The sequence below is a fragment of the Brachycentrus maculatus genome, unplaced genomic scaffold, assembly GCF_059751285.1.
Source record: "Brachycentrus maculatus isolate JH-2025_06_01 unplaced genomic scaffold, ASM5975128v1 h1tg000885l, whole genome shotgun sequence".
In the NCBI taxonomy this organism is placed as follows: domain Eukaryota; kingdom Metazoa; phylum Arthropoda; class Insecta; order Trichoptera; family Brachycentridae; genus Brachycentrus; species Brachycentrus maculatus.
In genome coordinates this window covers 223955-247500 of record NW_028281610.1, presented here as the reverse complement: position 1 = coordinate 247500, position 23546 = coordinate 223955, and the positions used below count along the sequence as shown (strand labels likewise).

At 31.5% G+C, this 23546-nt stretch overlaps 1 protein-coding gene across 3 annotated transcripts in view; it reads right to left on the bottom strand.

Moving 5' to 3' along the window:
- LOC148299923 (uncharacterized) overlaps positions 1 to 23546 on the bottom strand; it is a 71464-nt gene that overhangs the window by 25777 nt on the left and 22141 nt on the right. The window contains exon 2 of one of the 3 annotated variants that reach the window (XM_088275512.1): positions 6943 to 6997. The exons of 1 other annotated variant lie outside the window; for it this stretch is intronic. The gene's annotated coding sequence lies outside the window, so the exon portion shown is untranslated. Of the gene's footprint in view, positions 1 to 2886; positions 2990 to 6942; positions 6998 to 23546 lie in introns of those variants that run through there. One more of the 3 variants, XM_088275513.1, reaches the window with a different exon arrangement.

The window sequence follows — 23546 nt, the reverse complement described above, 5'->3', positions numbered from 1 at the left end:
GCGCTTCAGGTACCAGTCCAGGATATTATTAAATTAATATTTGACCTCCAGCACGGTAGCCAAACGCGCTGACCACTACACTACTGGAGCGGAGCATTGTCACAAATACCTACATAATAAATTTTATTTTTAGCAAGTAACACAGTAAATTATAACCCTTAATAGTAAGCCAACATTATGAGTGTTGTTAAATACTTAAAGTGGTCAGGTTAGGAGTCAAAATAATTGGCGGGTATGTATGTATGAGGAGATGCACGAATGTGGGAGAGGCGAATAATGTTTTCAAAGACAGAGTGGTGTTGCATTCTATTATCTTTGTCTAACCCTGCGGGGAAGTCGCGTGATGGTTAGTTAGGTTTTAATTAATGTTTTACTTAGTAAATACTATAGATTTTATCACAAAGTGACTGCCGAGTCAGAAATATCATCAAGCATTTTCGGAGCCGTCTATAACAGTTATCGGATATCCTGTTTCCCTATTGCTTATCTTTTGATGATTATTTTAATAAATTTTAAATATCAAAGGTTATCTCGTTCAGCTGCGGACAAAATATCAAGTATAATTTCCGTTCCGAAACTTCTTCAGGTTCCATGACCATTTACCGACCAAAATATTTGGTTAAATGATGTATTCATTTTAGTTAATCGTTGTTATGAAGCGGATAATATTATAAAATAAAAATATAAGAAAAAATAATACTTTGAACCGTTTCGTCACAAAAACATTTGAACTCCACCCATAAAATTCACTTATTTAAATGATTTGTTCATTTTAGTTGATCTGTGTTTAGAAATGGAGGAAGCAACCCAGAAAATTCACTAATTAAAGTGATGTATTGATTTTAGTTGGTCCTCATTATAAAATAAGTAATACAATAAAAATATATGACAAAAAGAACACCTTGACTGAACTTTTAACCGTTTCGACACAATATCATTTGAACTCCACCCATAAAATTCACTTATTTAAATGATTTATTCATTCCTGCAGATATAAAAAATTGAAGACATGAAAACGCTAAAAAGTAAATTAAATTAATTATATACATGTTAATCTAAGAAAGAAAAAGAAAAACACACAAAAAAATAATTATGATAAAAATAAATTATATTACCAACGAACATAAACAATAAATAATAAGTGAAATTCCCTCACCAAGCATAAGAGCTTAGTCTCTTTATTGGAGAGAACTACATTATTAATTTTAAAATTGTATGGTAATAGTAGAAATGTCTAGAAAATGAATTACAATAATTAAAAGGCAAAATTTACCATATTAATAAATAAAAAGTTGAACTTTGTTATAAAATAAAGGAAGCTACCCAGAAAATTAGCGATAAAAATATAAAAGACAAAAAGAGCACTCCGACTGAACTTTTAACCGTTCCGTCACAACAACATTTGAGCTCCACCCATAAAATTCTCTAATTTAAATGATCTATTCATTTTAGTTGATCTTTGTTATGAAATGGAGGAAGCGGAGGATATTTATTGATGTGCAGCTTGGATGTTTTATTTGTGAGCAAGGAATCGTCGTGTGGGATTAGACACAAAGCTGGCAGCCACGATGCTCAGGAAGTTATTTCTGGCACTTCCGCGTTGGGCCGCCTGACCCGACTCACCTATACCACCAACACTAACTCGTGTCACAATACGTCCGGACCAACTAAAATACTTCGCACTTAATTTTTCTAGTCAAAACACCAACAAAACTAGGCACTTAAGCAAAGGGTGGTCATCAAAAAAATCGCTCATCGCAACGAGCATACTGATGAAACTATTTTTTTACTCGAGTACAGCATAACTTTGAAAAAGAGTTAAAACGCTGCTATAAACAATCTTGTTTGAAATCGTGAATTGATATTCACGTCATTTATTTTATTAAATATTACATACTTAAATACGTCGAATCACTTAATCGTTCTAATTTCAATAAATATGCTACTATTACCATCACGCCGTTTCTCCGCGGGGAAAGGCAGAAAAGATAGAATGCTACACTCTTCTGTCCTGACATACACTCTTCACTTCCTTCACATACATACTATATCTAGTCACACATGCCCTCCGATTACGCTGACCTTTGACACCACCAGGTTTTAGGTTCTGATTGGTCTGATTGTGCTAAGTCTTTTTCGGCCGATCTCGTTCTGCTCACATTCGCCACACATACTTTCTAGTCATTCTCTCACTATACATTAGCTCCACATGTTCATAAAACCCAGATCATATGTAGAAATAGATGCGAGTCATCTCCAATGCCTGTCACATCAGGTGTACAGCAGGGATCTAGCTTTGGGACTCAATTATTCTTAATATACATATATTAACGACCTTAAATCTCCGTGTACATTCTTGTGTTGATATATCTTAAAATCAAAAAAACAGCTGACCATCGGCTTCTCCAGAAAGTAACTTGTGTAATCTGAGTGATGAGATATTATTTTTTGACATCTCATCAAAGATGAAGAAGAATATGGAAGTCTGGGCATTTACGAGGCTGACGACCGTTATTGGCTGGTTAAAGTGATCACTGTGAGTGATGAGAACTTATCTGTTTCAAAATTACGCTTACAAGAAAATGATTTCATAAAAATACAATATCCTGAGTTATCAATTTATCGTGCGGTCTTTATCTGTCCCCAAGTGATACATAGAACACCTTATCGAATTGACTATCCAGGAATTCCATCATATCTGTAGTTATGCTTGGGGTACATTATACCCCAAATAGAAAAATATCATGGAATGATACTTATGTATATCATGTACTTTCCACAAGAGCAGAATGTAATAAATATGCGTATAAAAGTAAGTACTTGTAGGTTTACGTAATGCACATATCAAATTAAAAATCTATCGTAAGTGATGTTTATTTTCAATACCGATAAAACCTAGATGTTGGCCGTATCTTTGGCCGGGTGTAATATCCCAAACCAGTACGCAAACCAAAACAAAGAAAATACACTTCGACACACGCGAGTCCGCCCACTCCTCACTCCGCACTCCGCATACCCAGGCAGGAAAATCCCACAGAAACGACTGACCGGAAATGGCGATGACGCCCATCGAGAAACGAAAAAAACCGCGAAATGCCGGCTTCTTCCTGTGAGTGTCTTTGCGTCAGCCATCTGCAATTGGCTTCGGCGATTATCGCAACAAATATGGGTAAATTGATACCGAGAATAATTTACAAACAAATTTTCGTCGAAGTGTATCGCTATCATCTGATCACGAGTAATACGTTTTTTTGTGCAAGTATGTTTTATTTTTAAGAACCGATTTGTGTAATACAATGTGGTTTTTTTCACAAAAAATAAAATGCTTATATTAATTTGATTATTCGTAAGTGTTTTTAAATCATTAATGTATCAAACATTATATAAATTTATTCCTGTGTATTGTTTTTTTTATTAAATATTCTATATTACCATCGTACATTTTTTCATTTAAACATATCTTAATGAATTTGATTTAAGAACTCAATCACAAACTTCAAAAATTGCAGTTTATCAAAAACTGAAACTGTTAAATTCTAGATACCATTATATATTTACCATTTATATATTTATTTTAATGATCTGTCTTAAAACATAAAAAATCAAATCTAATAAATCGATGTTAAACTAAAAGGCAAAATATGTTTACAAATAATATATTTTCTGTCAATACATATTTAGAGTGATTTTTTTAAATTTATGTTTCTTCCAAAGCTGATTTGAAGCGAATCAATAGAAACGAACCATACTCATGCCATTTTAGTCACTCAAACCCTTATAATTTCAATTATTTAAGTTCCTACCTGTGTAAGGTAAATACTTTACATAATACATCTAAAGATAGTTATTCGAAAATAATTAATTTAAGCAGGGATTCTTACACTTTGGTTCTTATACAGGTTTTACACGTTGAATTGGACGTTTCACAAATCAAATTGGACGTTCAACAAAAGAAATTGGATACTATAGTGTATTTTGTTTAAAGTTAGAATTTAAAAAGATATATTCATATTAGTAAGAACATATACGTACCATCAGTATGAATACCTGCCTATATATTTTATTATTAAAACTAGGAAGTGGGTTATTCATCAAAATGCGCGGCGCGCTGTCATAATCTGTGCGCGCGATGTGCACTGAAGATTTTCAATACAACTTTGAATCATGAGTACTACATTAAATATATATTTTTTAAATCTATATAACAATATAAAGCCCAATTTGAAGTAAAAACCCTGTATCACCGTTTACGTGGTGTTTTCTCTGTGATTTAATTTTACGTATTGAAAATATCTGCTATTATCATATTTATTGCGAGATTTAAAGATGAATCTTGGTCATAAACCAGTTTTTACTCGTTTTCTATCACTCAACAACTGATATAATATTGATATAATATAAAAGTTTCAAATCCCCCCCCCCTCTTCTTGTCATCCGCATGAATTTGATATTTTTAAATCGTGAAAACTTTACTAACTTGAACATAATTAAATGAATGAAATAATTTTATGTATGGATATGAAGAATGGAGTTGGCAAATGAAGGATGAAAGTAGACTGAATGCAGGCGAAAAGCGATCTCTCAGACGAATGTGCGGCAAAATGATGTATGACTGATGTTCGAATGGCGATATAATGAAAGAATGCAAGGCTGAGATGTGGCTGGATTGATAGCATTATCGATTGAATTAATAAAAAAATTAATTAATTGATTGGTGTGTTGAAATGGTTTGGGCACGTGAATCGAATTTAAGAAATTAAGAAGTTGAATTTAAGAAATAATAGTAAAACAAATTGATGAGGCAAATGTGGTTGGTAATAAAAGCAGAGAAAGATCGAGGAAAACTTACCATGGTCGGTGGGTATGTATGAGGAAATGCATTAATGCGGAAGTAGCGAAAATTATTTGCTAAGATTGGTGCGGCGTGCTTCTCTCTCTGCCTACCCCTACAGCAAGCTGCATGATGGTTAGTGATAATAATAATAAAACCCTTATCCGCACTTCAATGGTGCATAGGGCACTGTCATATAAACGCAGTGTTATCTTGATCGTTTACACATGAAGGAAAGGTGATCAGCCCTCCGCTTCAGGTACCAGTCCATGTTAATATTAAATAAATATTACAGTGAAAAAATCACTTATATTTACTTTACCCCCCTTGGGAATCGAACCCGGGACCTCCAGAACGGTAGCCGAGCGTGCTGACCATTACACTACGGAGGCGGACAATTTCTATATTAAATATATATTTCTTGGTCAGAAAGCTGCATGATGGTTAGTGATAATAATATTAAAACCCTTATCCGCACTTCAATGGTGCATAGGGCACTGTGTCAAATAAACGCAGTGTTATCTTGATCGTTTAAACATGAAGGAAAAGTGATCAGCCCTCCGCTTCAGGTACCAGTTCATGGTAATATTGATAGTTAGTTTTTTTTTAAACTTGATATTATTGGAAAAACGTCCCTAGAAATTGAGTGTACGAATTTATCTAGTGTTAGAAGGTATGTATCTATGAAGGGCAAAGGAAACATTGATAACATTTTTTTTAATAATAACAATTTTTGAAAATTTTAAAATCGATTGAAATTTACCTCATTATCGAGAATCTTATCATACTTTCGAATTAATATTTTAATATCAATTCTGTCTAGTTATCCATCCGTATTGACAATTTTTATCACTCCCTGAAGGACTACGTGCAGATTCAAAGAAATTGATAAGCTGATTACTGATGTAATTAATATTAATAGAGCATTGGATCATTTTTATATTTCTTTTAAGTAGCTGCACCCGGCCACGCGTTGCAAGGCTCACTCTGGTTAAATGAAAAAGAAATAAAAAATAAAATGCAAATTTCGAATATTTTTAATTTGTGCAGTACCTAGTGAAAATATAAAAAAATCTATGGAACAATCCAATCGAAAACATTGAAAATGATGAGTGATATTTTGCTCACTCCTTTCAAGAACGTCATAAATCAAAAAACTTGATTTTCAGGAGAACGTTTTTAAAGTTTAAAAATATAATACAATATATTAAAAATAAATATGAAGCCACTTATTGAACTTTTAACTGTACAACAGATCTTTTTAGGTAAAACCTGAAGGTTTTTTCTCCATTTGAAAAATATTTTGTATATTTAAAAACATAATTAAACAATACCTTTCCTTCAAAATGCAAAAACAACATTTTCTGCCCTGTAGCGGGTAAATATTAAGTTGAAAATATGCCGCTTTTGCTGAGATATACTACATTAGCTGGGCATTCTGAAAATATGCACAACTGAAAATTGTCAATTTTTTATTTATGACGTTCTTGAAAGGAGTGAGCGATTTGTCAAGAAGCTAGGTGTCCGCCCTGAGCAAGGGTAAGTATTACGTGAATAGTGGTTATGTTCAACCGATGGCGCTGCCATTGAATTTAGAAAGGAATAAAAAGAAAAATCACCAACAAAATTCAAAAAAAAAAACAATAAAAATAAAAATTCCCAGTGAATATATTAAAAAGGATGAATTTAGATTTAGATTCTGAACAACCGAACATATACATTTTTATTAATTTACATAGATTACACGAAATGGATGCATTAATTTTAGAGTAGTGATATGTGGGTGCTAAGACATTTGACAGTAATACTTCATTCTTTTATTTTCAAATAAAATAACATTTCATAAAACCTTTCATTTTCTTCATCTTCCCAAAATATACAGTCCGTCTATTGTGAATTTAATCCATTAAATGGCCAGATCTATGCAGAATCTAGATTTACTTTGCAGTTGAAATGAAATTATAATAGTTGAAATCAAGCTGAATTCATCGATTCTAAAAATATGCTGTTTTGTTTATTAAAATGTATAAATAAGAAAACATTGCCATTTAAACTTATTTTTGCAAATATCAACTTTAAAAGGGTGTAGAGATAGCTGGCAGTCAACATACCAAGAGCGACAGGCGGCGGCAAAGACCTATCCTGAGATCCTAAAATCCAGAGGTTCTATAAAAAAAAGAAGAACTTACAACACTTTGAGTGTGTCCAAATACTTGTTCACAAAATCTGAATTATCTCCAATTATATTTTCATATACAAATTACATCAAAAAGCTTCTTTTCATCTCACCAATAGATGTCTCTAGTGAAGTTCTAATTATTTGAGAACAACTTTTCGAAATTGGATCATATATCACTCACTCCTTTCAACAACGTCATATATCAAAAATCGTCTATTTTCAGTTATGCATGTTTTTGGAATGCCCTGAAAATTTACTATCCCACCAAAAGTGGTATATTTTTAGCTTAATATTTACTCGCTACAGGGCAGAAAATGTGGTTTTTGCATTTTGAAGATCAGGTATTGTTTAATTATTTTTTTTTATAAATACTAAATATTTTTCAAATGGAGAAAAAACATTCAGGTTTTACTTTTTAAAAAAATTGTTGCACGGTAAAAAGTTCAATAAGTGGCTTGTTATTTATTTTTAATACATTTTATTATTCTCTTCAACTTTAAAAACGACCTCCTGAAAAATCAAGTTTTTTGATATATGACGTTGTTGAAAGGAGTGAGCGATATATAAAACTTCCAAGAATTTGAGTAGTGTGACTTATTGACAAATAATGGGTAGAATTGGTGAATGTTACCCAGACTTCCATATTCTTCTTCATCTCTGATGATATATTAAAAAAATAAAAAGAACTTTTGTTTTTAAATGGAGGAATACGAGAAGCACGATTGTATATCCCAATTACCTAAACGTAATTTTGGAGGCGAGGCATTTTTTAAATACATTTATCAGTAGACATCGATAATAATAATCATCAAAACAATGAATTTTGTACCCATAGACTTAAGTACTATTATAATTATTTTAATTAAAATTTAAAGATTTGCTTCCGATTACTGATTTCGTAGTGTTTTTATTGCATTGACGTAAATAAGGAATTTGCACGTGAATTGAATTAAATAATTTTATCACGAAACCAATCAAGATATCAGTTTGACAGATGAATGTGATAAATTTATACATGTTTATTGGTTTACGTATCGATTGGCCAATTGCAAGAATTACACGTCTTCCAAACCACATTTTTAAGTTTAAATATTCAAAGTATTGTTACAAATGTTTTATTCAAAAATACTTATCTTTGTTACATTGTTTTAATTGTCGAACGTGCAATACTTCATATCATTGAGTTGAAATAAAAACATTCAATACTAAAAAATATATTAAAAAAAAATAAGGGTTGAACATTAAACGGATTTTAAAATAGAGCAAAAAAAATTTTTTTCAACCATTATCCGCACCCAATGGTGCATAGGGCACTGCATCGTAGCGACGCAGTGTTAACTTGATCTTTAATTGCATGAAGGAAAGGTGATCAGCCCTTCACTTCAGGTACCAGTCCAGGGTAATATTGAATAAATATTAGAGTAACAAAATCTCCTATGTTTATTTGACCCCCACTGGGAATCGACCCGGGACATCCAGTACGGTAGCCGAGCGTGCTGATCATTACACTATGGAGGCGGACACATAAAATAATGTACATACATTAAACAAGAGTACCTGCTTGACAAATAATTTATATTATTCGCAATGAGTAAGTTCCAACGACGCGCGGCAGTATAACGAATTCCTGGCCAGTGATATGTGACATAGGTGTGTGGTAAATATATTTACAAGTGCAATAATTAGAGGCTGGGATCTGGCTCTCGGTCCGCAAGCCGAGCGCGCGAATACAAATGAGAAATGTCACCCGACCAGGAGGAAGGAAGCGCGCGAGATTCCTGAAGTCTGTAAAAATGGCGGGCGGAGCGAATCGGGCGGGAAAAATGCCCGCGAACGGGCAAGGCGCCAGCTCGCGCGTACGGTGAAAAATACGCAACATTCACCGTTATAACCTGCCTATAAGTAAGCATCTAGCCAAACTATGTGCACAGCTTTTGGCGAAAAAAACATATCAACACTTATTCAAACAATATTCTTTGAAACATTTTGAGTGTGTCCAAATACTTGTTCACAAAACTGGATTATCTCCAATTATAGGAGTTATTTTTAAAATTATTTTTTAACATCTCATCAAAGATGAAGAAGAATATGGAAGTCTGGGCGTTTACGGGGCTGACGACCGTCATAGGCTGGTTTAAATGATCACTTTACACACGTGTAACATTCACATAAAAACAACTATTTCTTAAGATCTATTGTAGAAATAGTGGTATTTACTGAGTAAACCTCAGATTAAAAATGGATAGATTTTACCACAAAGTGGCTGCCGAAACAATTAATGAAAATATTCTTTCCTTTTTAGATCGTTTTCTAAGTTTTCATATGTATGTATGTATATATATATATATATATATATATATATATATATATATATATATATATATATATATATATATATATATATATATATATATATATATATATATATATATATATATATATATATATATATATATATATATATATATATATATATATATATATATATATATATATATATATATATATATATATATATATATATATATATATATATATATATATATATATATATATATACGTGTGTATATTTATTTCAACTTAAATGAAGAAGAATATGGAAGTCTGGTTATTTTTAGGGCTTACTGACTTATGTGAGATGATGAAATTTTAACATTTTCGGTAATCGACGTTTGAATGCAAAAAAAATATTTCCAAATGATAGCATATTTATTAATAAAGCATACGGTTAAAACAACATATTATGATTTTTTCCAAAACACATAATTATGATTCGCAATAATTTTATCCATTCGCAAGTCGCCTACTGAAAATATTAATATTTCATTATCTCACTTGAGTTTGTAAGCCAAAAAATAACCAGACATATATATTCTTCTTCATCTCTGTTGATATGATAATACTATCGTGAGTTATGCATACGTATAACATAAATAAATATGTATGTGTTACATATAAATAGCTCGCTATCGCAAAGAAAGGCATCAATTCGGTGTTATGATATAACCAGAGCAGAACAAAGACGTGAATCACGATTAATCATCCATATATGGGTTCATGCGATGAACACCGCACAGTCTGAACACTAATCACATTAGCGCGGTGACTGGCGACCGCAGTTGAGTCTCCAGGATACTTCATCACTTCCTGTTTGTGATAAACTCACTACTGTTGCCATACCGGAACTTTGATATGTTTATTTACCAATGTACATTACTCCAACATTGTAGTAGCGATGGTTTAGTCACTGGCGACATTCGGTTTCCTTTGTCGACTGCAAATATGGACTCATTTATAGATACTTATGATACATTAATATCTTCGTGTTTTAATCAGCAAATTAATACTTATAACAACTCTAAAGGAACAGATCCACATTCATATAATTGAGCATTCTCTCCATAAGTTTATTTTTCCCGAATAGTTCACTTAATTTAACCAGGGCAGGACATATTGCAAGACAGGACCCCACAAGATGGACCCTAAAATTTTTAAGATGGAGACCTTTGAAAAACAAAAGAGACGTCGGAAGACTCCAAAAGAGATGGTCCGATGACATAGACGCTGTGGAGGGTAGAAACTGGCTGCAAGCAACAACCGACCGAAGGAAATGATAACGTAGACGAAGATACGGAAGAGGCCTATATCCAGAAGTGAAGGGCAGAGGGCTCATAAAGAAGAAGTATTTTATTCACATTATTTCTGGGTGTGTCCAAGGATTTGGAACAAGTATTGTGAAACAGGATTTGGACACATCCAAAAATGTTGTGAAGACACACTTATAGGTTATTTATATTCATCATCCAAAGTAATAAAATAATGAAGTCATCCTAATGGGTCGTCGTAATAATATGAAAATAACTCCTGTAATTGGAGATAATCCAGATTTTGTGAACAAGTATTTGGACACACTCAAAATGTTGTAAAGTCATCCTAATATCAAGTAAGAAAGGTGGTCTGAATATGAAAATATTTAACAGAAATATAAATTAACTTTCCCAGACAAATTCGCCGGCTTATATATATTATTTTTATTTAGATTTTATTTTGTTTAAGAATTATATTGCTTGTACATAAAAAAATAAAAATAAAATTGTTTGATTGACAATGATAAAAGCCAATTACACAATTGAACATTTATGTTATGAATTACTTAGTAAATACTATTATTTCTTAAAATCTTTTGTGATAAGTGTTTCAATGCATTCCTCATCATTTCAAAGACCGAAATGCACCGGAATGCATCGAAACACGTGTCACAATAGATTTTAAGAAGCAGTAGTATTTACTAAGTTAACTTAAATTAAAAATGGATATATTTTACCACAGAGTGATTAATTAAATAACGAAATTCTATATTTTTGTTCATCTATGTTTGAAGTATCAATAAAAAATCATGCAAATAAGAATATTGTTTATCGATGTTTCTAAACTATTTAACAACAATTTAAATTAATTAACTTTGCGGTTACATTAGTTAAACGTTTTCTGGAATTGAAGATCCCTTTTATAAATGAAAACAATAAACTTGATAATATTAAGTATAGAATCTATGTTTTTTGGTATCGAAACAATGTCTGATTTATAATCATCGACCACTAAATATCGTGGAACCCTATACTTAAAATATTAAACATGATTATTAAAAAACATATACATATAATGAATTACTGCGTTATTTTATCTATTTCATATTATGACATCAGTGAGTGTGTTGTTTTTTAAAGAATTGAACTTCTTAGAAAATGAAACATTGAACGGATGGAGGTTCACCGCAACACACGAGTATAAAATTAAAATGCTAAAGTTCGTTTTGAATCACAATGCATAGTAAAAATCCTATACAATTACTCATACGGTCAGTATAGATGACATATTTATATCCAGTAATTATACAATAAGTTCTTCTTCTTCTTCTTCTGCTTTGTGTAGGTCTTGTAGCCTGTTTTTAAGAGGGATTAGCCTCTTGTGATGTTGATTCCCAGCTGTCAAATCATCTCTTTGGTGGTCTGCCCGAGAGTCGTCTACCTTGGGGTTAGGGTTGGGGGAGTCTGGATGTTTCCATTCTCCTCACATGCGCATACCCTTATCTTCTTCATTGTCTTCCCCATTTAACGACTTTTTTTTCTTATCCTGGTGTTCCTTATTCTATCTCATAGACTCTTGCCAGATATGCTTAGAGTCTTCATTTCTGACATTAGTGCATTTTTTGTTACTGCACTGTCCGCTCTGCATTCGATCCCATGTCATGATAAGTCATATAATGTCAATTATTGGTTTACTAGCATTACACAGCTACGCGTTACTGTCGCCCAGTCTGACTAGATAAAAAGGAAAGAAAATAGAAAGCACTCATCCCTAATATGTACAATTTCACAATGCTTGTGAAGCAATGGAAGTATTAAAAATCTACAAGAATCCAATCGAAAACATTGGAAATATATAATGACAGCATCTGTCAAGAAGCACGCTGTCCGCTATGAACGATGTTTGCTACTTGCGTGTGTTTCTGTAATTTTCAACAGATGGCGCTGCCATTGAGGTAAAAATGTTTTAGAAAAACATGATTTTATCTGTCCCACTTCAGTGTTTATTTTATGACCTTTCTGACCACTTTCAAGTATTTGAAACACTTCCTTATGACAAGTTTCTTTTTCTTTCTCTGTTTTTTTTTACTTAATGCCATATGAATTATCAGAAAATATATTTTCCTGGTACCAGCTTTTTAAGACTTAACTCATTTTCCGTGGAAATGTTTTGCAGTAGATATTTACATCAGATAATAATCGTGCACTGGATTCGCATTTCATTACTAAGCCTACACGCGTAAATATGAGTAGACTATAAACTTGGGAAGATATAACAAATAAACAGCGTTTAACTACCATTCCTTATCGGTCACGGAGATGATAAGCTACACAAATAATAACACTGGCACTTGTCACTTCCATTTTTGACACAGGAAGGAAAATCTGCTAACAATATGATAAACTCTCTGTGTCATGACATTTATTATAAAATTTCACCAACTCTCTTTATTTACACATATTATTCTTGCATTTGCACATACTATATAATTATATGCACATATCGCTCGCTTCTTTCAAGAACGTCATAAATCAAAAAACTTGTTTTTTCAGGAGAACGTTTTTAAAGTTTAAAAATATAACACAATGTATTAAAAATAAATATCAAGCCACTTATTAAACTTTTTACTGTGCAACAAATCTTTTCAGTTAAAACCTGAAGGTTTTTTCTCCATTTGAAAAATATTTAGCATATTTAAAAAAAATAATTAAACAATACCCTTTCTTCACAATGAAAAACATTACTTTCTGCCCTGTAGCGGGTAAATATTAAGTTAAAAATATGCCTCTTCTGCTGGGATATAGTACATTTTCTGGGCATTCCGAAAACATGCGTAACTGAAAATTGACGATTTTTGATTTTTGACGTTCTTGAAAGGAGTGTTTGTTCATCACAAAAAACGTATCCGAGCGTAATTTTTCAGAATATGTTTCCTATGGTTAAAATAATCATTGAATTATTTATATTGATAAACATAAAACAAAAGAATATGTTATCCAGGGCATTTACATAGCGTACGACCTTTCATATGCTGGTTTGAGTGATCATTTTAAACCCAACCAGACGGCCATTCATCCATCGATGGTGCCGAAGATGTAGCATAAACAAGATGGCGTCAATTGAAGCAGTACTATAAATTCCGATATTTGAGTAGTGTGGTAGTCGATCACATGTAATATGGATAATGCTCCATTTTATAAAGTGATCACTTAAACCAGCCAAAGCCGTATCCATATTCTTCTTCATCTATGTTGAGATATCAATATAATAACTCCTCAGTGGAGACAAACCTAGTGAACAAAGATTTGGACACACTCAAAATATAGTGAAATAAAAATGACCATAAATTACATACATATTGATTATTACAATTTTAATCATGGTCAAAATTTTCTGAGAAATTACACATGCATACATTTTTATTAAAATTCTGTACGTGTTATAAAGAAAAATTCATCAAAAATCAGATTGCAGTTATCAATAGGTATGTATGTATTATGATGAAATATTACAAACAAAACGTATTTACAAAATACATTTTCTTCCAATTTTCGTGACTTTATCACGATTCCGTGCTTTGATACCTACTATTAAAAATTTATTAATCATTCAACTTTTATCGTTGCGAAATATCACGCAATCCTAATATCTAGTTTAAATATAAAAAATTATTTTCAAATACATGTCGCAATCAAATTAATTGTGAATATAATATATTTAAAATAATTATTGGCTAATTTCTACACCTCTAATTTAGCGTATGTAATATCTCAAGGGCGCTTTAACTTATCTTTACAGGCGAATATTGTGCAGATAAGATGGCCAATGCTTTTAGTCTTCGTTACAAATAATCGAAAAAACAGCAAATGGGAAAATTATGTATATTTTTTTCCAATACCAAGGGTTGCCGGTATAATCGCTTCATTAGTAAAATCATATCCCGACAATTTGCGCGCTACTAATATCTAGAATTCTAAAGAAGTAATAAGCAACCGGCGGCCTGCGAATAATTTTAATATTATTTTTTGACATCTCATCAAAGATGAAGAAGAATATGGAAGTCTGGGCATTTACGGGGCTGACGACCGTCATCGGCTGGTTTAAGTGGCCACTTTACACACGTGTAACATTCACCAATTCTACCCATTATTGACAACCACACTACTCAAATTCTATATATATGAACCAATTTAAAAACCTTTTTCTTGAATCACTAGAACTTCACTAGAGACATCTATTGGTGAGATGTAAAGAAGCTTTTTTACTAAGCAGAAACTCTTATATTAGTATGTGAGGTCCGAATCCTGGATTATAATCACACACATGAGAAACGCCAGAAAATACCATTTTCATCTTTGATGAGATGTCAAAAAATAATATGAAAATAACTCCTGTAATTGGAGATAATCCAGATTTTGTGAACAAGTATTTGGACACACTCAAAATGTTGTAAATAATTTTAATAACGATTTTTATGTCTATTCAGTAAAATTTCTCAAAACCATGTAAGTAAAACCATAGATTAGTAATAATAATAATAATTTTGGATAATCTGTGAAGTTTTCAAAAAAAAATACCTCAAGGGCGATTCCACAGACGTGGATATGATATGAAAATGATATTATTTACAATTCCTAATATGTTAATTTAAATATTTCTTTATCATCATACACATTATTACAAATTATAAATTACAATATGCCCTCACTGATTTTTCTTGTACCGAGGGCACATTTTACAATACTTATTTATCGTATAAATTTATTTTGTACTTAGTTTCATTATTTATTAGCGGACTATATATAATACAATCAGGTTATACAACTTTATTGCATAATAATTAAGTCCTTTTTACCAAAAGATGTATGTATTAGGTTTTGTTTGATGTGATTCAGTGTTTTGAATCTTGTAGATCAATATACGTTATCAAAGAGGGCGTTAATTAGATTTTTTGCCTTCACAGCTATTCTTATAATTAATTTATATTCATCATCATTATACTTTAATATAATTAAAGTATAATGATGTTGAATGTTCAAAATAGCATTTAACGTGGATCTTATTTTTGTTTCAAGTTTACTCGTCAAATAAATAAAACATATTTGCTCGGATATCATTTTTATTTATTTGTAAAATGTGTATGCGAAGGGATGGATTACCCAAACAAATATATTTGATACATCGGATTAAAATTAATATTCAATTTATAAATAAATAAAAATTGAAAACTCTTAGAGTGGGTCTTATTCATAAACCATAGCCCTGAATAGTTTTGGGCTATTTAGATGATTTAATTTTAAGTTAAGCCTACATCAAAAAGGTTTCTCATCACTGCTCCGTTCGCTCAGAAAAAAGGCGGTAAGCTTTTACGTGATCGTTAAGGGCATAAAGTTTACATACCATTTCCGTGGCCTATTAATGTGTTACCGAACACATTGGAGATAATTACGTCACCATCCTCTTATAATTCGAGCGGAAACATTTTACTTTTACTAATAGGTACATTCCTCCCTAATAAAACAAATGTGTTCGCAGATCGTCGCTCGAACAACATATCCGAACACTTGAAAATTGGTTATTATTTGCTCCAAATATATCCGTTTTCGGTCTCTTGGGTTGACGTTCGGATAATCTACTTGAAGCAGTGGAAATATGGCATTTTTTGTCAAATATTTTTAAAACATTTGATTTTCGCCGCTTTTGCTACTCGCAAGTTCCGGAGGGATATAGTCAAGTAGATATTTCGTTAGTATAGATGACACAAAAAAATCACTTTTTTTTTTTTATTACCATATATAATATATTCGTATATATAAAATTAAGAAATGTGTGATGAAATGGGTTGGACGTATGGACGAATGGGTGAGAAAGAACAGTAAAACAAGTTTATCAGGCGAATCTAATTGGAAAAAGGTGCAGAGGAAGACCGAGGAAAACTTGGAATGATCAGGTATATCAAATACATGAATGCGGCCGGGTTAGAAGTTGGAAATAATCGATGGGTGTGTATGAGGAGATGCATGAAGCGAAGAATGTTGCAAATGACTGCAAAGACAGAGTGTTATGGCTTCTATTCTCTCTGCCTACCCCTGCGGGTAAGCGGCGTGATGTTTAGTTAGTTAGTTCTTATATATATATATATATATATATATATATATATATATATATATTATATATTTCGCTGTCAGACTTTTTTTTTGCTACAACTGATTTCTGTACACAAAGTATATATTTTTATTATTAAGTTATACCTGTCTCGTTTCTTTTTATATTTTTTGTAACTGTTTAAATAAACTAATATGAAATACAACATTTTAATGGTCACGCACGTTTACGTATCTTTGTATGATTATTTTGGGTTTCGATATTTACTTTAAATCCTATTACAAATAAAAATAAACGTGTCTTAACGGTTCTCAATCGAACAATAGATATAGTTATATCTTTTCCTTCTCCAATTTATTGGAATGTAAATGTTATTATTTATCCATTTTTTATTTGAATTTTACTTGGTAAACACAACTACATATATCTAAAAATCTGTTGTGACAAGTATTTTGATGTTTTCTACATCATTTTCAATATAGAACACTATCTTTGTAAACATTATTGGCCTCTTCCACATGCGTCTTTTCATACAAACCCGCCGATTAATCGACTCCTGACCCGGCCGCTTTCAAGTATTTGACATACCTGATCATGCTAAGTTTTCCTCAGGCTTTCTCTGCTCCTTATGCCAACTACATTTGCCTCATTACTTTGATTTACAGTTCTCTCCACACTCATTCGTTCCACATATCCAAACCATCTGAAAACACCTTTCAAGTAAGTATTCAAAATGCTTGATCATGCCAAGTTTTCTCATGTCTTCATTTGGCCCTATTTTCAACTACCAGGAAGTAATTTTAATAATAATAATTTTGGATAATTTATATAGTGCCATTTTCGAATAATACTACCTCAAGGGCGCTTACACAGACGTGAATTAGGGTTAAATTTAGTGCATAGATTTGAATAAATGTACTGAACATATTGTTGTGATAATAATATTATAAACCGCACGTCTCATGCACACTGTGGAAGTTTAAAAAAAAAACAAACAAATAATGTTAAAAATAGCTGACATTTTCGTGCGTATTTCAAGTACCGTGTGTTTGAAAGGCAACGATCCAGTCGAGATGAGTAAGGAGGAACACTTGACGACACCAGATGACTTGAAAGCAAAACACTATGACGAAAAAAGGAACACATATATTGGAACAGAAACTGAAAACAGATGTCCCGGCCCCTCCGAGCGACAAAGGAACGTGATAAAACCTCATCTCGCAACTACACAATAATTCCGACATCTGAGCAGAACATGTAGTAAAGGGTTTGATCATACGTAAGACACTCATTTTTCAAAGCTCCTAAACTGTTAATTCATTCTATAAATACTATATGATATATTATACATTAATTATGGAAATTTCTTTCGATTTAAAATTTTGCTTAAATTATATATGTATTTAAAAAAACAGATCTAAGTACCTTCTTCTCTTAAACTTATAACTCATATAGTACATATTTGATAACTTATTTCATTTTCATCTTTGATTTTTTTTGTTTTCTGTTAAAATCAAATATTTGAAGTTTATATTAGCACTTTTAATCTATTTTTATTGCTGATATCCATTGTATTATTGTCACTGCCCTTTATTTTAACCTAAAATAAAATGTATACTAACACACGTGCCATGCCTTTGTGGTATCTTTTTTTGTATTTATGTTTTTGTAAATGCAATGTGAAATGCAAAAGAATTAAATAATAATAATAAAAAAATACGTAGACTCCACTAAAACCGCTGATTTCATACGTAAAACGGTCTTGTAGTTTCGTTTCCAGTGCATGTAGTAACACATCTGACCTCCTTAGAGCTGAGAGGAAGAACAGCAGAACAAAGCCAGACCTTTAGTGCAACCACATTTATAATGAAATTATTAACACTTGAAGTGTATTATCGAATCTGTAATGCATTGAGAAGGATACTTACCAAATGTTATTTACGAATACCTTTGAGACTGAATAATCTAAATTAACCCTCTGAAATGTAAAAGAAAATGCTTAGAACTTATTCTCCAAGTTAATTGATGTATCACAAAATTACTTTATTTTCACAATTTACATAACTTTAGACCGATAATAGCAACTGAACCACCTTGTTTTTTGAGAAATCTGAATATCAGAAAGGGACATAAAATTGGAGAGAGATAATGAAGTACAGTATTTATTATAATAGAATTTATATATATCGTAGTCGTAAAGGAGAAAGTGACCAACTAACAAAACGTAAAATGTTCAGGAGGGCCATTTAAGTCACTTTTGCTTGTCAAGAAAATAAACATCAATGCAGTTAGTCATTTTTAATAAGTCAATATATAATACTTACAAGTTTAAAATCCTTTGGGATTTTTTTCAGGTCAAGATTAAGCTAGTAAGATATCAAACAGTCAATGATCACGTTTTTGTAAAAAATACACTTGGTCACTTTCTCCTGTATGACTATAGGTATATATATATATATATATATATATATATATATATATATATATATATATATATATATATATATATATATATATATATATATATATATATATATATATATATATATTTATATATATATATATATATATATATATATATATATATATATATATATTTATATTTTTATATATATATATATATATATATATATATATATATATATATATACATATATATATATATATATATATATATATATATATATATATATATATATATATATATATATATATATATATATATATATATATATATATATATATATATATATATATATATATATATATATACAGAGAAACCCAGATTTGTCAAGTATTTCGACACACTCAAAACGTTGTGAACATCTTATTATTACCTACTTCTTTTCCCTTATCCGCACTCAATGGTGCATAGGGTACTGCATCGTATTGACGCAGTGTTATCTTCCTTGCCTTCACGAAAGTTTTGATCCTTACTTACGTGAAGGCAAGGTGATCACTCCTGCGCTTCAGTCCAGAGTATAATTAAATAAATATTAGAGTATTCGCTGATATTAATTTTCAACCCCCCCCCCCCTTGGGAATCGCTAACTTACCATTACACCACGGAGGCGGAATACCTACCTACTGACTATCTACCTACTCGGCTGTCTAAACTTAAAAGACAGTAAGGGACATTTACAGTAGATTCTACTTAGTCCAAAAATGTCCCTTACTGTATTTTAAGTTTGGACAGTTACTGTGCCGAAAAAATCCGTTCCGGGAAGATTTAATTTACCAGAAGCGATGACTGGGTGAGCGATAATTTGGAGAATATCACCGGCGTGTTGTGTATGCCGAATACCTGACGCGATTATGAATAATAATCACGTTCGCGTCGAGCAGAGTCGCTTATCACGGTCCGCGTCGGTCGGCCTAGTTCTATTTCCGCACTTCGTGAGAATTTGGCGCCCGCAGCCACTCTACACTCTACCTGACGTCTTGCTAAATTATTGCGCACCACCTCCTACCCACTCCATACAGGTACACGCTCTACTCTCAAACATACAATTCAGTAAGCGACCGGCAGCGCAAGGAGCCACACGTGTCTCGAAGTTTTTTTTTTAAAGAATATATCGTGGGTATATTGGCAAAAAAACGTTAACTCGAAAATGTGATATTTTGACTTAATGATGCATATTGTAAAGTTCAAAGTTCTATAAACTGGAAAAATAAACTAAATAGTTTGAAATGTCATATTTATGTGGTTTTAAAAATAAATACAACTTTAAGTTTAATAGCCGGTATTTTATCCAGGCTAAAAGCGTTAAAGAACAAGGATTATTCAAACAGGGATTTTACAGTTAACGCTTTTTGCCAGTATACCCACGAAATAATATATTACAATTAGATTTTTTTAATAGTAGGTATATATTTAAATATTATAAGTCAAATAAATATATAGGGTATAGACCTAGATGTACACGGGTAAACTGCGAATTCAATTTTATTTATGTCAGTTTTCGAAGTTTACCCAACAGTAGACTTACCCGTATGCGTCCCGGTTTGACTATTTATTTTTATTTATAATGTTAACTTCCGTATTTAATCGATTCCCAATGCTAGATATGCATTAAAAAAAGCCTGAACTAAGGTAAGTATGTAAACTTATCTTTTATTCGGTAACAAAAAAAAAAATAAAAAAAAAATATATATATATATATATATATATATATATATATATATATATTTAGCCCGTAGTGTAATGGTCAGCACGCTCGGCTACCGTTCTGGAGGACCCGGGTTCGATTCCCAGGGGGGGTAAGAATAAATATGAGTGATTTTTTTACTGTAATATTTATTCAATACTACCCTGGACTGGTACCTGAAGCGGAGGGCTGATCACCTTTTCTTCATGTGTAAACGATCAAGATAACACTGCGTTTATATGACGCAGTGCCCTATGCACCATTGGGGTGCGGATAAGGGTTTATATATATATATATATATATATATATATATATATATATATATATATATATATATATATATGTATATATATATATATATATATTATATATATATATATATATATATATATATATATATATATATATATATATATATATATATTGATTTTATCTTCGATTATGTTAACTTCCTAATAAAATTCATCGACAACCGGTTTTAAAATGGCAAATTCGTTAGAAATAAAAGTCCAAAATTAAAGGTTTAGATATCTACGTTACATAGTTACACTGTTAACTTTTCACTGCAATTCCAGCCCAGTTCAATAAATGGACTATTAAAATTCATTACTCGAATAAATTATTTAAGAAACATCCTACAAAGGCCCGCGAATTCATTAATATGTTTTTGACAGACAATTACGCGTGTATGTAAATTCACTTACGGTCCGACATCCGTATTTTTTGTGTGAATAAACGATGCACGTAATTGATTTAAGCAGTACACTCCAAATTAGCACAGAAATTATGCGACAGTCGTATTATAATGCAAAGTTAAATTCTAAGTCAGCAACTTCGTTAACTAATCACATTTTAAATGTATTTGTGCCTATTACAAAACATCTGAAAGAGGACATTGGTGACGCCTTTTCGCAAATCTACGTATTCGGAATGCGAAATTATTATCCGCTATTTGGCCATTTTTGTCGCCGAATATCCACATCAATTATTTTATATCCAAGGTTGGCCGATAATAATGTTTGATATTGAATAACTCAATGAACTTTTATGGAATAAAATTACAACTAAGCAATTTTTTCCACATTAATTTAATTTGACCAACAACCGGGTTTCGTCGTAACCAACATCATCAGACTGGTGTGAGGCTAGACAAAATTCTAGGTAATACACACAATAAGGCAGGAGTTGAAGACCATGATTTTATATAATTTTATTGACAAAATGAATTAAAATTTAATGAGTTGAAGTACTGTATTATAATAATAATTACATGTAATTTATGGTAAAGGTTTTAGCCATGATTTGATATAGATTTATGTTTGAAATGGATTTTGTATGTGAATTCAAATATTATGTTAGTTAAATCTGGAATCGTTGGTTGAGGACCTATTCTTCTGCTCATTAGTATGGGGAAGTCCCGTGTTCTCTGAAACATAACTTATTTTTGTGTTAAATTTTAAAGTTGTATGAAATTTGTTAAAATTTTTCATAATTATTATTTTATTCTATAAAATGCAGTTCCACCAAGAAATGTCAGTACAATACTTAAATTTAATTAAAGAACTTTGAATTACTATGAAAACTCTATCTATCGTTCCTCGAATAATCTTTTCCCAATGTGTCATTTATTTCTCCTACCCCGAATTAATTTCATACAAAAATAGATCCCATCGATCGTTTTTCAATCACCATTTTACCGCATTCAACGTTTGAATTACGCTGCATATATGACATATTTTGTTTGTGTTTTTTACATTCTTCTCAATTTTCCCGATTTTGTTATATTCGACGACAATATTCCAACATGTGGGATAGAAACTATCGACGCTTGTGTGGCGCAAGGTTGACAGATGCAGCAGAAGAGGTCGATATTGGTGAAGAGGAGCCGCTGCCTGTACCTTCATTTTCAGAACCATGCACTCTTTGAAAGATTGAAAACTTTGTACTACGCACATTCAATGATTGATGCCGAAAAATTTTTATTTGCAATGTCGAAAATTTGCTGTTGCGGAAATAAAATGGTAAAAAAAACGTTGTTTACAGATTATTGAAAATGTAATAAACTTTGATGTTTTTTTAGTTCTGTTCAGCTTTGTATTTTTTTAAATAAATACACACCACTGGTTATGCAGATTGGGAGGATAGTTTCTTTACTCGATCGTATCTCCTTGTGTATTAACCTCTTAATCCCGCATTTATTGTTTCCCCGCATTCATAGTTTTTTTCCATAAACCCCTTTAAAAACGACGGATAGAGGTTTCACTGCATTTAGCTGTGCCGATTAAGACGACTCGATATTTGCATTATTTCTCATTTGGATTGTAAAAATGGTGTTCTCTCCCGAATCAAATGTAACATTTACTAGAAAAATGCGATCGAATCTCATTACGAAACAGGTCGTGTATAATCCCATTAAAATGTATAACATGAAAATTGGTTTGCTCGTTGTGAACCCATAAATTACAATATCAATTTGGAAAATGTGATAAGAAACCAATATAAATACGTATCATACATATGTATACTCTGCAAGAAAATCGAGATATTATCATACATCATAATGTTATAAAACAATCTCGAACCCGACGCATTAGCATGAATTCTTACTCCTTTTTACATCTTCGTCTCAACCTTATCGGACGTATTACTATATACTTTCAGTTTTTATTCGACAATGCTCGTGATTTGGTTAAAA